The 15,146-nt window shown below is 35.3% G+C and overlaps 1 pseudogene; it reads left to right on the top strand.

The window, feature by feature from the left end:
- Positions 1 to 6,724: 6,724 nt before the first annotated feature.
- On the top strand, positions 6,725 to 14,879 carry LOC118675700 (annotated as a pseudogene).
- The last annotated feature ends 267 nt before the right edge of the window (positions 14,880 to 15,146 follow it).

Here is a 15,146-nt window from a genome sequence, read left to right as displayed (position 1 = left end):
GGAACCATAAAGGCAAGATGAGTAATTCATTCATACAAACCAGATTGTCGAGATCAGCAGCCTTCAGACTATTTCAACACCCTGATCTGTCACAATCAGTTATGAGATGCATGGTAATTAATGCATTCCTAAGGATAAAGTATCATAGTTTAATGTGATTTACTTTTTTATATGACTAGAGTGAATTACAGATTATCTTAATAATACCTTCCTCACTCCTTTGCATTGTAATATGTTATCTTGAATGGGAGAAAAATTAAGAGAAATAATAGTTAAGCCAGTAGAAAATTGTTCATTCATTACATGAAGAAGTCCATGGAAGTGTGTCACAGTCAACATCATCTGCCAACTTGCTTTCACAGTGGAGAGAAAGGCTTGACAACTACTCTTCTAGCTGTATGTTACTACATTTTTTTTCCATGACTAGTAAATTCATGTATAGATGTTCCTTCTTAACCTTCGCTGTGTTTTAGGGAATTACTTGGGCCAGAGTGAATGGGAGAGCAGTGCTTTCTTGAAGTCACCATGACTTGGGCAGCCGTGTTGACTACTTCCCAAGGGGAAAAATGAGTATCTGGGAACAGGTATATGGGCTGTGAAGATTTGCTTTTCCCACAAGAAGATTTGCTCTCCACTGCCAAACTAAAGTGTTATTTTATTATGGAAAAGGCATTTTTTTTTACAGAAAGCTTTTTAACACTCCCCAGGCAAATTAATTCATTCCCATCTGTTCTCCGTAGTTCTGAATGTATGATTATACTGTAGGTCCTATCACTTTGCATAGTGATATTTGAAAATTATTTGTTTACATGACTGCCTCCCAGTATATTGAGAAGTCGCAGCAAACATTGATGGGACCTTATACTGCTTTGATTTACTATTGCTTAATCAGCATATGCTTGGCATTGTAATAATCACTATCAACTCTTGATCACTGAGTCAAACGTGACCAGAAAAATAGACAAGCATTCATCACATTAAATTTGGAGTGTCTTTTGTTGTCTTGTTGTTTTTCTTATAACAACCTTAGTTTAAGATGCTATTCTTTATTCCACATTTTTAATCATCCATGGATAAGGGGTATTCAAACATTTGTTAATTAATTTATCATTGATGCCATACCAACATACAAAATGTAACATAGGGAATAAAGCAATGAGTCACACTCAGAGTTGTTTTTTTGAAACAGATTTGATAGCATCAGCCCTGGACAAATTTATTCTGGGCCTACTAAATAAAATTCAAGCTCTTTGATTTGGCATTTGGACCTCATCCTTTTTAGGAATCTTCCTGTAATTTCTACATTACGGCATTCTGCTCCCATCAGGTATTTTTTATGCTAGGTAATTTGGCTTAATATAAACCAGGGAGTCCCAGAGGCTTCTCGCCCAGTACCTTCTCTTTTCTGCCTTCCTAATATTTCTAGATTATTTTATTCAGTTCCAAGTCTCTCCTCTCTCTCTCTCTCTCTCTCTCTCTCTCTCTCTCTCTCTCTCTCTCTCGTAACGATTCCTAATCTTTAGCTATGTCTTTTATATTCAATTGCCTGTTCAACATCTCCACTTAGATAACTGATAAGCATCTCAAACATAGCATGGATAAAATAAAACATATTTCTAAATCCAGAACTTCCTCCCCCACACCCTCCTAGAAAGCATTCCTTCTCTAGTCTCCTTCAACTCAATAAATGCTAACATCTTCCTTTCAGATGCTCAAGGCAAAAAATCTAGGCATTTTCCTTGCTAGCTCTTTTTATCCCCTCACATCTGCCTCTCAAATGTAAATCATCAGCAAATTCTATTGGCTCATCCTCCAAAAAATAACCCAATCCCATCTACATTTCTCCATATCCACTACTAATTCTGAACTACTGCAATACCCTCCTAGCTGATCTCCCCACTTCCACCCTTACCATTCACAGTCCATTTTCTGAACAGTTGATGGAGCGTTCCTTTTTAAAATGTTAATAAAGTAATGCTATTTCTTTGTGTGTGTGTTTTTTTTTTTTTTACATTTTTAAAAACAATATTTAAAAAAAAACAAACTTGAACATCAAGAGCAAAACTCTGGCTATTAAAATAATAACAAAACAATGCCAATGCAACACAGCAATAAGAGAGAAATCAAACTACTAATTTGTTAACATTTTTAGCTACTAAATGAAAGTTTCTTTTGCTGCTGGTGTGTATCTACTCAGAGTCCTCAGACTTGGCTGTGCAAGACTTTGCAGAAGACTGGCAGCTAACCAATGCTAGCATAGCCAGAAACGTGGTTGAGGAAGTAGCTTCCACTTCTTGCTTTTCTACTATCTGCTGGGCTTCAGTCGTTAACTTCTTCAGATGATCCCATGTTGGCACCTCGGTTTCTTGCATAGCCTTCAGTTTTCTTCTTCTTCCACTTTGCTGTCATTGGGGCAACTTTCAGTCTTTTGAGTGAAGGGACAAGGAGCTTCTCTGGGTCCATTGTCGTGACACACGTAATGCTCTGGTACCCAAATTGGCTGCACTGCTCATTCTTACTACTTTAATCTGTTGCACAGGGCACTTCTCGGAGACACCCCCTCACATGACTTCCAAGCGTTCCCCTGTACTCAAGTCCCTGGATCTGGGTTGCCAGATGTAAATATGTCTCTCTTCTCCATGCCCAGTGTGGCTGGAGAGTGGTCTGGTTCTTGAGTAGGGGCAGCTGGGATTGAGAAAATGAAAGAAAGAGACAGACACAGAGATGGAAGAAAAAAGCTGGGGCTGGGTGGGACCACTGTCCTCTGACTGGGACAGAGATGGAGACAGGGACCCAGAGATATTTCCTTGTTTTAAAAAATTCTGTCTTGGTTGGCAGAATAATGGCCCCCCCCCCCCCCCCCAAATATATTCTCATCCTAAATCTCTGGAAGTCATCATATGCTATGTTACATGGCAAGAGGGAATTAAATAATCCTGGATTACCCAGTGGGCCCAAAGTAATTTTTTAAATGGTGAGAACAGAAGCAGAAGAATCAGAATCAAAGTGATATAATGTGAAAAATAGTTAACTGGCCATTTTAGTCTTTGGACAGGGGCATGAGCCAAGAAATATGGACAGACTCAGAAGTTGTAAAAGGCAAGGAAATTTTCCCCTACAGCCTCCAGAAGGGATGTTGACACTTTAATTTTAGCCCACTTCTAATCTTCAGAATTGTGAGAGAACAAATTGATGTTTTAAACACTGAGTTTATGGCAATTTGTTACAGTAGCAACAAGAAACTAATACCCCTCCCAAGGCTTATCACACTGCAAATAAAATGCAAACTCCTTACTCTGTGTTACAAACCCTACAAGATCAACTTTTCAATCTCATCACCAACTATTTTTTCCTGCCTTTTATGGGTTCCTCAAACAAGCAATGCTTATTTCTGCCTTAAGAAATTTTCACTACCTCCACTCTGTCTTTCTTTATTTTTAAATTTATCTTTATTGTTAAAAGTATTACAAATCAACCAAAGACCTTGGATGCATATATGCATAACCCATGGACACAAACAATAGGGTGCTGAAGGCCTGGGGTGGGGTGTGGGAGTGGACTGGAGGGGGTCAATGGGGAAAAATACTTTTAACAATAAAGATTTATTTTTTTTTAAAAAGAAAATATTACAGATGTCCCCTTTGTTTTGTTGTTGTTTTTCTTTCCCATTTACCCCCTCCTTCCCACCCCTCTCCCAAGCCTTCACCACACTATTATCTGTGTCCATGGGCTATGCATATATGCATACAAATTCCCGAGTTAATCTCTCCTCTCCCCCACCCACATCTTCCCTCTGAAATTCATCAGTCTGTTCACTCATGGATCAACTGAGGGTGATGTCATTCTAGATGACCTCCTCCAACAACAGTAGGCACGATAAAGTATTTATTGTATGAATATGAATAGTGGTCTAATAAATGGCAGCTGTTTTGCAGTACTGAACATAAGGAGTTTTTTAATGTTAAGAAAACATAAAAGTCTTTATAAATTTGTAAGTAACTTTGAATAACAAGAAGTGAGCTACCTGATTTTTTTTTCTGAGTCCATAAATTTTCTATGACCCCACATTGTTTCATGGATAAGAGGTGAGCTAGGAGCAAAATTCATCATTTTTCCACAGTTCCTTTGGTAGACCCTTTTCCCCAACAATTCTTAGCAAGCTCTCATTATAGGAAATAGTATCCCCATGGTACCATATCAGCACAGATGTGTTCCTGCATTATCATAGAAATGTGTTCCTCACCTGAAATAATCATATTGGTCTAGATAGAATTTAATTCTGAGGGAAGGGATTTTTTTTCCCTGCTTTGTTCTTTCCTATATCCTCAGAGTGCATCTCAAGAAATGTGCATAACCTGATATTAATGAGGTTGTAATCAAATTGAAGAGAATAAGACATCCATGAAATGCCAGAGGACCATACAAGGGAAATATTGATACTTGAGAGGTGTTACATGGATAATAAGAGCTTGTGAGGTGGGAAGAAGACAGATGGGTTTGTTCTAGGGAAGTTGGATAGATCTTGATGAGAGCATTAAAGAAGGGGTAGGATTTGATAAACAGAGGGGCTTGGTGAAGGTAATACAGATTGGGTAACAGACACCAAACAAAGAAAGTAAGTGACTTATTCAGAGAACCATGAAGAGAAGGGCTGGACTTAGGGGTGATACATGGTGAGTGTACCACATAATGAGATAAAGTGAACTCAAATGATGTAGAGTTAGAAAAATCAAGATAATTAACCAAAAAAATTGAAAGTTGAGATTGCTGGGCAATATGAATTCATAACACTATAAATTATAGAGAAGTCCTAAATAAGAAAGTATCTTGAGAAAAAAAGAAGTCTTTTAAAAAGCAAGAACTATGTAAAGGTATCTAAGGTATCTATTAAAGGCATTATAAATATAATTTCAAAGGAAGTTTCTAGGAATTATATAAAAGAGGTGGGAGCTCTTGCTGGATGCCTCAATGGGTTGGAGTATTGCCCCTGTACACCAAAATGTTGTGGGATCGATTCTGGTCAGGGAACATACCTAGATTGCAGGTTTGATACCCGGTCAGGGTGCATTTGAGAGGCAACTGATTTATATTTGTCTCTCTTTCTCTCTCTCTCTCTCTCTCTCTCTCTCTCTCTCTCTCTCTCTCTCTCTCTCTCTCTCTCCTTCTCCCCTGCCCCCCTCTCTCTCCTTTACTTTCTAAAAATAAAAATAAAAACATATCCTCGGGTGGGAAAGGTGCTACTTTACCACCTCTGCTCACATCACACCTCTCCTCTAAGACAACAAACCTAGCTCAGTGCCCATTTTCTCTACAAAGTCTTTGCTGACCAATTTTGTGGGAATTTTTTCTTCCCACTTAAGACTTTATATTCAAGTTGTTGAGAAGAATAAATGGTATTAACTCAAATAAATTAAAGTAAAAACACGGCTCTTAACAATTGCTTAGAAATGGGCATTTGCTTTGTTCTTTAGGTCTCAAAGGATGCATTGAATTATTTCAGTTTAATACATTTGTAATGTGTAGATGATTAGGTCTCTCAGGCTATCCTCTGATGTCAATGCCAAATAAATCTCCTTAGAATTATTTAAAATATTTGAACCATTCCCTACCAATGGCATAAATATCATCAATGACCTGTTGATAGAAATAATCTCCAAAACTATCAAGAAGGTAGGGTTTTGTTTCTGGATTAAAAAAAAAAACCAAAAAACTTCAGGCAACCAACCAGCCTTTATAAAATTTGTGTCAGAGAAATTCAGGTGAGAAAGTACATATATAAAGTTTTTATTAACCTCTGAGAAATTTAAGTTCTTTAAAGTTTTTTCTTTTTACAATTCTTATTTTTCAAGTTCTTAAGTTCCTTAAATTATTTCCTTTAACCTAAAGTCTATTGTGTAAGCACTAGTCAAATTATTCTAACTCATTTGTATCACTTCTGAATTCAAGTAAATTTAATTTACTAAAAATAAATAAGCATTAGTGAAGTTTTGGAAGCCTCTTTGAATAATGTTTGTCACATAATTTAAAAATTAACAGATTCAATGGGTTATTAACCTCTATAACAGGTGTCCTCAAACTTTTTAAACAGGGGGCCAGTTCACTGTCCCTCAGACCGTTGGAGGGCCGGACTTTAGTTTAAAAAAAAACTATGAACAAATTCCTATGCACACTGCACATATCTTATTTTGAAGTAAAAAAACAAAATGGGAACAAATACAATATTTGTATTTGCATGTGGCCCGCGGGCCACAGTTTGAGGACCCCTGCTCTATAATGAAATGGTGTTTAAAATTTATGGGTTGGACATTCTCTATGTATTAAATTATATGAGGAAGGAATATAATTTCAAAACATTGTTTTAAACTCCTGAAGTAATTTTAGGGACCTTTCTAGTTTCTTTTTTGGTTTTTAGAGAAATTAAATATCAATGTAAAACATAACTGTCTGATTAATTATAATCAATTAGGAAAACTGAAGGGAATAATACTATGCAATATTACTTCAAGCTGGTAAGTATAAGGCATTCTATGAAAAAATTACTCAAATTATACTTTTATAGATTTCAAATGTTCATTTAAAAATATTGTTCCTAAAAGGATCAGTACCAAATAGTCTGAGATTTAAAAGTTAGTAATATTTTCAGGAAGCCAAAAGGAAAGAAATCTTTCTATAGCTCTCTAAAATGCTTTTCCTCTGTTCCTGGAATACAGAGTATTTATGGTCAATGAATATCGAGAAAATTATCAATGGGGAAATGTCTAGAAGAATCAACTGGTCTTCTGAGAAAGTATGTAGCACAGAGCAGGCATTTAATAAGTACGAGGTGAATAAATAAATGATTCTTGAATTAACTAAAATCAACAAAGGTAGGCTGAAATATAGCATTCCCCAATACATTAGAATTCCATCTTTAAGGAAAAGTCCAGGAGATAGATAATTCAAGGTTTAATAAATAGGCTGAAAGTTTAATAAATGTGAGCATCATAGCATCTTAGAATAGCATGGATAAATACAACATTCAAAAGAGTAAAACAACAACAAAGAGTTATTGTTTTACACAGAGGAAAGTGACCTTAAGAATGCATTGCCACACAAGATGTGAATATATTCCTGAATGGTTTGAGATATATGTAAGATATTCAGTAACTATTCTGATTTATAACTATGAATAAATACCATTATCACAGGGATGGCACATCCTCAATACATCCAACGTGACGTTATTTACTATAGAATTATAAAGTGCAGAAAATATTAGTTGGATCCCTAATCATTATTGTGGACTTATCAAGTTATAAAACATAGTAGACCTAAGAGCATGTCATTTTTATCTATTTAAAATTTTTTTCTGATTATAAAAATAATACTCATTATAGATAATTTGAAATAGAGAAAAATACAAAGAAAAAAGTGATCTATAATTTCCATTGCACAGAGCAAGTTAGTATTAAGATTTTGGTGTTTCTGTGCTTCCTTTCCTTTACATTTATATATGAATATTTATTTAGAAAATTAGGGTTATTCCATATATAAAACATTATATTTTTAATGTCTTATATAATGTTTTATTTTCTTATTTTTTTAAATATATTTTTTATTGATTAAGATATTACATATGTGTCCTTATCCCCACGTTACCCCCTACCCGCCCCCCCCGCTCATGCCCTCACCCCATTTTCTTATTTCTATATAGTATTTTATTATGTCTAGTTTACCATTACATTAAATATTCCAAGTAAACACCATTTTTATTGATTACACAATTTACTGACCAAATGTTTACCTATTAGGTGTTTTGAACTTTTCACTATTATAAATGAAATTACAATGAACATTATTATATGTAAATCTTTGTTTGAGGTACTTATTATTTCTTTCTTCTGGATTCATGGTTACTAGTCATAGATTATGAACATGTAAGAATTTCCTTTATCTATTACCAAATTTATTTTTCAGTGATTGCATCAACTTATATTTCTGCTGGAATGCAATTAGGTTCCCATTTTAGTGTTTTAGAGAAGACTGTATATTATCATTTCTTTTCTATTATGATTGATAAAAATAAAAAAGCCCTTATAACTGTTTCAAATGATGTCTCTCTAATTAGTAATAAAGTCAAATATTTTTAATTTGTTAAAAATTGTATTTTTAATATTTTGCTATTCCTGTCCTTTACCTATTTTTCTAGGGATTTTTCCTAACTTGTATAAGCTTTTTATATAATAAAACTATAGGAAGATTATCATATTTATTGCAATAATTCCCCATTTTATGCTTTAAATTTGACTTTATTCATGTTTTTGACATGTAATTGAATTTACCAAATTTTATTCCTTTTGATTTCTCCAAATTGTTTTGATAGCATTTAAATTTCTTAAAATTTCTTTATGAACATGCACACATAAATAACTTCATGTTGCATGCATAAATGGTATTATAAGTAACCTGGAAGGTTGTTTATATAGCCTTTTAATTTTTTTCCCCTCCTTTCTCTCTTTCTTCCCTATTTCCATCCCCATCACTCCTCGTCTCTCTAACTTCACCCCCTTGATATAAATACCTTGTAAATAGCCTTCCTTTGCCCCAAACCATTTTATTTTTAAATATATACTTAGCTAGCACTGGAGATTGTAAATTGCTAAGAATATGCAAATGAAAACAACCTTTAAAATTTTTTTTCTTGTGGTAAAATATACATAACATAAAATTTACCATTTTAACCACATTTAAGTATATAGTACAGTGGCATTAAGTACATTTATATTGTGCAACCATCATCACCACCCATCTCTAGAAATTTTCAACTTCCCAAACTGAAACTCAGTTCTCATCCTATATAATCAAAGTCTAATATACTAAGTGTCCAACCATTCATATGACTGTTGACCAGTTGCTATGATGCTCTGACTAATAGGTTAGCTTGCGGCTGGGGTCCAGTGATCAGGATTGGGCGAGACAGGCTGGACACGCCCTGGAGACCTCTCACAGTCCCTCCCCAGCCCCTATTATGCACCAGTGGGGGCCCTCGGCCTACCTTGTGCCCTCTCACAATCCAGGACCCCTCAGGGGATGTCAGAGAGCCAGTTTCAGCCAGACACCCAAAGGTCAGGCTGAGGGATAGCACCAGTGCACAAATCCGTGCACCAAACCTCTAGTTAAACAAAACCCCATTCCCTCTCTCCCTGACAACCACCATTCTACTTTCTGTCTCTATGAATTTGATTACTTTAATTCACGTAAGTGAAATCATACAATATTTATCCTTTTGTGTCTAGTTTATTTCACTTAGCATAATGTCACCAAAGTTCATCTATCTTTTAACATGTATCAAAATTTCATTCCTTTTTATGGCTGAATAATATTCCTTTGCATGTAATAGCATATAACACATTCTGTTCAACCATTCATCCATCAATGGACATTGCAGTTGGCTATTGTGAATAATGCTGCTGTATATGAAAATAGTCTTTTAGACAACATTGTTAATCAGGATATATACAGTCATTGAAATTATTTGGCAATGCTCTACCAATTGCTGATACTTAAATTAAGAGTCAGCTTTACCTAAACCGTATAGAAGAAACCATATAGAAAAACATTTCTTCCAAGACCTCCAATGTATCTTTGTGCATCTAATCTGATGTTTTTCTTGAAAATATGCTGGAAAAAATGTTAAAGTAGCTAAAAAGGTAATAGCTTCAGGAAATTAATACTTCCCCAGAATTGGTTCTGCACCAAAATCCATGTGACATGTGAAAGCAAAATGGAAGATGTTCCTCGTCCTTCTGGGCTAGACAGAGATAAATGGTTCAACTAGGCATATTATAAGTTAGTATCTCATTTCTCCACAATATTTTTTCTCAACAGAGAGGTCAGTAATGGCTGGAGAAAAATCATACCATGAACAATGAATTTATCCTCACAGGATTTACAGATCACCCAGAGTTAAAACCCTTCTCTTTGTGGTGTTTTTGCCATCTACCTGATCACCATGGTAAGGAATCTAAGCCTGATGATATTAATTTCAAAAGAGCATAGTCTTTACACACCAATGTACATCTTTCTGGGCAACCTCGCTCTTGTGGATTCTTGCTGTGCCTGTGCCATTACTCCTAAGATGTCAGGGAACTTCTTTTCTGAGAACGGAATGGTTACCCTTTATGAATGTATTTTATTTTCTTTGCACTGTTGAAATGGCAGACTGCTTTCTTTTGGTGGCAATGGCCTATGATCGCTATGTGGCCATATGCAGCCCACTGCAGTACCACAACATGATATCAAAGAAACTCTGCATTCAGATGACCACAGGGGTCATGATTCATAGAGGGCTTCTATTCAGGTTAGCTTTCTGTGGATCTAACCACATCAACCACTTTTATTGTGATATTCTTCCTTTATACAGACTCTCCTGTGTTGACCCTATGTCAATGAACTGGTGAAATTTGTCTTTGCAGGCTCAATTCAAGTCTTCACCATAGGTAGTGTCTTAATATCTTACCTCTACATTCTCTTTACTATAGTCAAAATGAAATCCAAAGAGGGAAGGGTTAAAGCCTTTTCTACTGTGCATCCGCTTTCTGTCTGTTTCGTTATTCTACGGGTCTCTTTTTTTTCATGTACATTAGACCAAATTTGCTTGAAGGAGGAGACAAAAATATACCAGCTGCTATTTTGTTTACAATAGTAGTTCCATTACTTAATCCTTTTATTTATAGCCTGAGAAATAAGAAAATAACAAGTGGCTTGAGAAAAATTCTGAGGAAAAAAGGATCTCAAGGAAGTTTGAAAAAAAAAAAAAAGCATCTACTGCAGCATAATGACAAGTGCAGAAAAAAACTTCCAGGTGGAATTGCACAGAGAAAATCACAAATCCTATCTAATAATAGACAAACATGGTAATTGACCATACCTTCACTACACTTCACATTGGTTAATTAGGGTGATATGCAAATTAACTGCCAACAAAGATGGTAGTTAACCGCCAACAAAGATGGCGGTTAATTTGCATATGTAGACAAATGCTGGGAGGCGAAAGGAGAAGGACGGAAGAAGCCGCCTGCCGCTGATGGTGATCGGAAACTCAGGCAGCAGGCAAGAGCCAAGTGCAGGGCAAAGGCACTAAGGAGTAACTGTGCTAAATCTTAACTAAAAAATAACAAAAAATGAGAATCAAACTGAATTCATTCAAGAAACAACTTAGTATGTTGCCAAGCTCATAGAATGGGTCAGCTTCAGGGATTTATCAGAATCTAGAAGAACACTAAAACAAGGAGAAAAAATAAAATAATTGTCAGACCAAAAAAAAAAAAAAAGAAAGAAAGAAAGAAAACCAACAATCTTGGAGCATGAACACTCCAAAATCAAGGGTTTACTATACTTGTGATTTTAACCCGTCTAACTACAAAACCTACACTCTTGATTATTGCATGAAAACTCACAAAAGGTCATCCAGGATTGCACAGAAGTGTTTTGCTCATGCATTACAGAACAGCAAAGTACTTTTTAAAATTTATCTTTATTGTTGAAAGTATTACAGATGTCCCCCATTGACCCTCTCCTCCTCACTTGCACCTCCTCCCTAGGCCTTCACTGCACTATTGTCTGTTTCCATGGGTTATGCATATATGCATATAAATTTTTTGGTTAATCTCTTCCTGTTCGCCCCCCCGTCCCTCTTTCCCTCTGAGAATGGTCAATCTGTTGCATGTTTCCATGTCTCAGGGTCTATTTTGTTTTTCAGTTTATTTGTTCATTAGATTCCACATATAAATGAGATCATGTGATATTTATCTTTCTCTGACTGGCTTATTTCGCTTAGCACAGTGGTCGGCAAACTCATTAGTCAACAGAGCCAAACATCAACAGTACAATGATTGAAATTTCTTTTGAGAGCCAAATTTTTTAAACTTAAACTATATAGGTAGGTACATTGTTATTAACTTAATTAGGGTACTCCTAAGCTGGCCTTTGCTAAAAACATCCTCAATCTGATTGAAGTACTTTCGCTGAGGTCAACCCCTTCCAACTCTCCCATCCACACTCGTTTTGTATACTTGTTTCGTCTATCTCCTTTCATTCATCCTCTCTATATGTCCAAACCATCTCAACATACCTTTCTCAATCCTTGACACTACATCTTCTTTCACTCCACAACGTTCCCTAAAATTAACTTAATAAACTTTACTTAAAGTTTTAAGTCTTAGTTAAACTATAGGTACATTTAATAAAACTTGATATCATACTTAATAATGATGTTATTTATTGATAAAATTAAATTCCTTACAATTTACCTTACAATATCCATAAAATTAAATCATGACAATGACTGACAAACACTAATGTGAACAATGGCCTTGCATCTCCTTGGAAAGTTTGGGTAAGTCAGGTTTGTATGTTGTTGCCCGCACGTGGGATTTTGTGGAAGAGCCACACTCAAGGGGCCAAAGAGCCGCATGTGGCTCGCGAGCCACGGTTTGCCGACCACTGGCTTGGCATAATTCTCTCCAGATCCCTCCATGTTGTCTCAAAGTGTAGGAGATCCTTTTTTTTTTTTTTTTTACTGCAGCATAGTATTCATTGTGTAAATGTATCACATCTTTTTTATCCACTCATCTACTAATGGGCACTTGGGCAGCACAGTACGTTTTAAAAAAATTAATTTCCAAGATTTAAAAATCAGGAGAATATTTATAAAAGCAAGTTTTAAGTTCTCTTAACAAGTAGGGAGATCTGACAACAATTAGGTTTTTTCTTTATGCCACCTGCCTGGCCCCTCTGAGCATTTAAATATGTAAACTTATGTGACAAAATACTGCCTCTCATCATTTTTCATTATTTCAATAGTCAGTTGCAGTAAAAACATTTACTAAATTGCTATTATAAACTAAAAAAATAACGCTGATTTGAAAAATGTCTTACTGTCTCAGCTCACCTTTTATAGTCAAAATACTAAGCAATGAAAGAAATGACCAAAATAGCCCAAAAGAGGTAAATACATTTAGTTTTTAAAAGGAAAATCTTATACAGTAGACAGTTGACTATTGAATGTCAGTGTTTTAAAAAACAGTATTAAAAAGCTATTTCAGTTTTACTGGGCAGGAGGTTTAGGTATGAACTTCATAGAAATATGGTGGGACAAGAGTTAATACAATTTATCTTAAACAAATATTGTTATCATTTTATTAACTATGAACTTACTATTTTACCCAGCTTAAAGTATCTTCATCTCTTTGTATTATAATTTTATGTTTTGTTTTTCTTGGTGATTTAATTCAATCCCAGGAGACAGAGAACAAAACTAGTTAGTCCTGTTTACATTATTAACAAAAAAGGCAATTCTTTTTCCATACAGGAACAAAAGCCAAATTCTAATGTGGGAAAGAGTGTATTATCAAATTAATATGTTAGTTTAGAAGAAATGCATCATTATATAATGATATTACTTACAGATATTTTCCCTTTAATACTTCCTTTAGAAGATAAGGATAAAAGAAGATGTATGAAATAAAGGAAAATTGACCAAGATAAAAATGTAAAACTTTCTATGAAGAGAAAAGAACTTCTGGGAATTTATTTTTTAAAAACAGGATATATGCACCTGAGTTGAATTAGTTCCTCATAAAACCAGAGAGGGAACGTGAGAAAAGAACACCCTTTGGTTGTGACATTCCTATAGGGCAAGTTAGTTCATATAACTTAGTGGTACCTAAGTTTACTAGTATGTACACGTAGGGGGAGGGGAGAGATGTTGGGCATGTTTACAATAAATCTGGAACATAAATGAGTTACTTGAGATTACCACAGGATAAAAAATTAAAAAAAAAAAAACAGGACAAAATTGATCTATTCATCCCTTGAAGACAATTATATTTAGACTAGCTCTATGAGTAGACAAAGTATTATAATTTGAGGGGCCCCAAACTATTCTCCTGATCAAAATATTTCTTCATCTCTATAGCAACGACATATTCCATCATTAGAATGTTGAAATAAACATGTTGAATAGATTTTATTTTTCTTGCCAAATTAGCAAGAGCATGATTGATGACTAAGTGCATTACTCATGGACTAAAAATGAAATGTGTTACTCTTCCATATTAAAGAAAATGATTTGTGTTTCTGTGCTTTGAGTGGCAGCCCATGTTCCACGTGACTCTCGTGAGGGCAGGAGTCCGATGTGCGTACTAGGGCCAATGCAATTCCTGACACCAGCTGAGATGCTCAAACCTTAGGCTGAGAAAGAAAGAAGGGATAAAAGCAAGAAGAAAAAATTAAGATTAAGGTCTTAAAAGTCTAGGTGTTAAAACAGAAACAACTTACTTGGAGGTTATGACTCCTTATCTCAGTAGCACAAATCAATTCAATAGCTGTTCAGTAGGGAGGAGCCCAGAGGAAAGAGGCACAGATCTAGGAAGCCATTACTCTCACACACTCCAAAGGCCAGATAATGCCCTAAATGTGAATCTAGAAATCTAGGGGCAGACTGAGAACCTTGAATTGTACAGGAAGAGGCAGAACTAAAAGTGGGAGGGCCCCAACACTAGTTATCTGCTCAGTTTTATGTTGACTAAACTAGGAGTGTGACTCTCCAAAGAATGCATCACCTGAGCACTCTCTTAGTCTTACACTGGGACAAGAAACAAATGTGAAGACTGAAATTTCTCATGACAAGAACTCTTGCAGAAGCAAGCTCTGAGCACCAAAGAGATGAAATCTTTGGCATAATTTCCTCATTCCCCTGAAGGCTGTCCTCCTTTGTAACACTCTCCACTGTGTACTCCTCATCCCCTCCTACGAAGCGAGTCAACTTTTTTCCTGTCATCCCAGGAAAGTATGTACTGAGTTTTGTTCCTCTTAGTGTAAGAAATGACATGAGGTAACACAGTAAAAAATATTTCATAAGATTCTTAGAAATTCATCTAATATATTAAAAAGAAAAGAAAATTGTATAGGATATTTATAGTGCATGCAATATAATTGGCATAGTGAACTAAAAGGAACTTCATTCGCTACAGTGTTCCTCACTCTCATAATTGTTGTTTATTTAACTTTATATTTAAATATGAAGTATATAGGGAGATACTAATTTTTTGAGCTAGATTACTCTCTTCCTGAGGAAATATACATCAAGAATATAACTTATTTCT

Source organism: Myotis myotis, unplaced genomic scaffold (genome assembly GCF_014108235.1).
Source record: "Myotis myotis isolate mMyoMyo1 unplaced genomic scaffold, mMyoMyo1.p scaffold_m19_p_2, whole genome shotgun sequence".
NCBI classification, from domain to species: domain Eukaryota; kingdom Metazoa; phylum Chordata; class Mammalia; order Chiroptera; family Vespertilionidae; genus Myotis; species Myotis myotis.
Note: the sequence above shows the minus strand (reverse complement) of the source record. Positions and strands in the feature narration are given on the sequence as shown.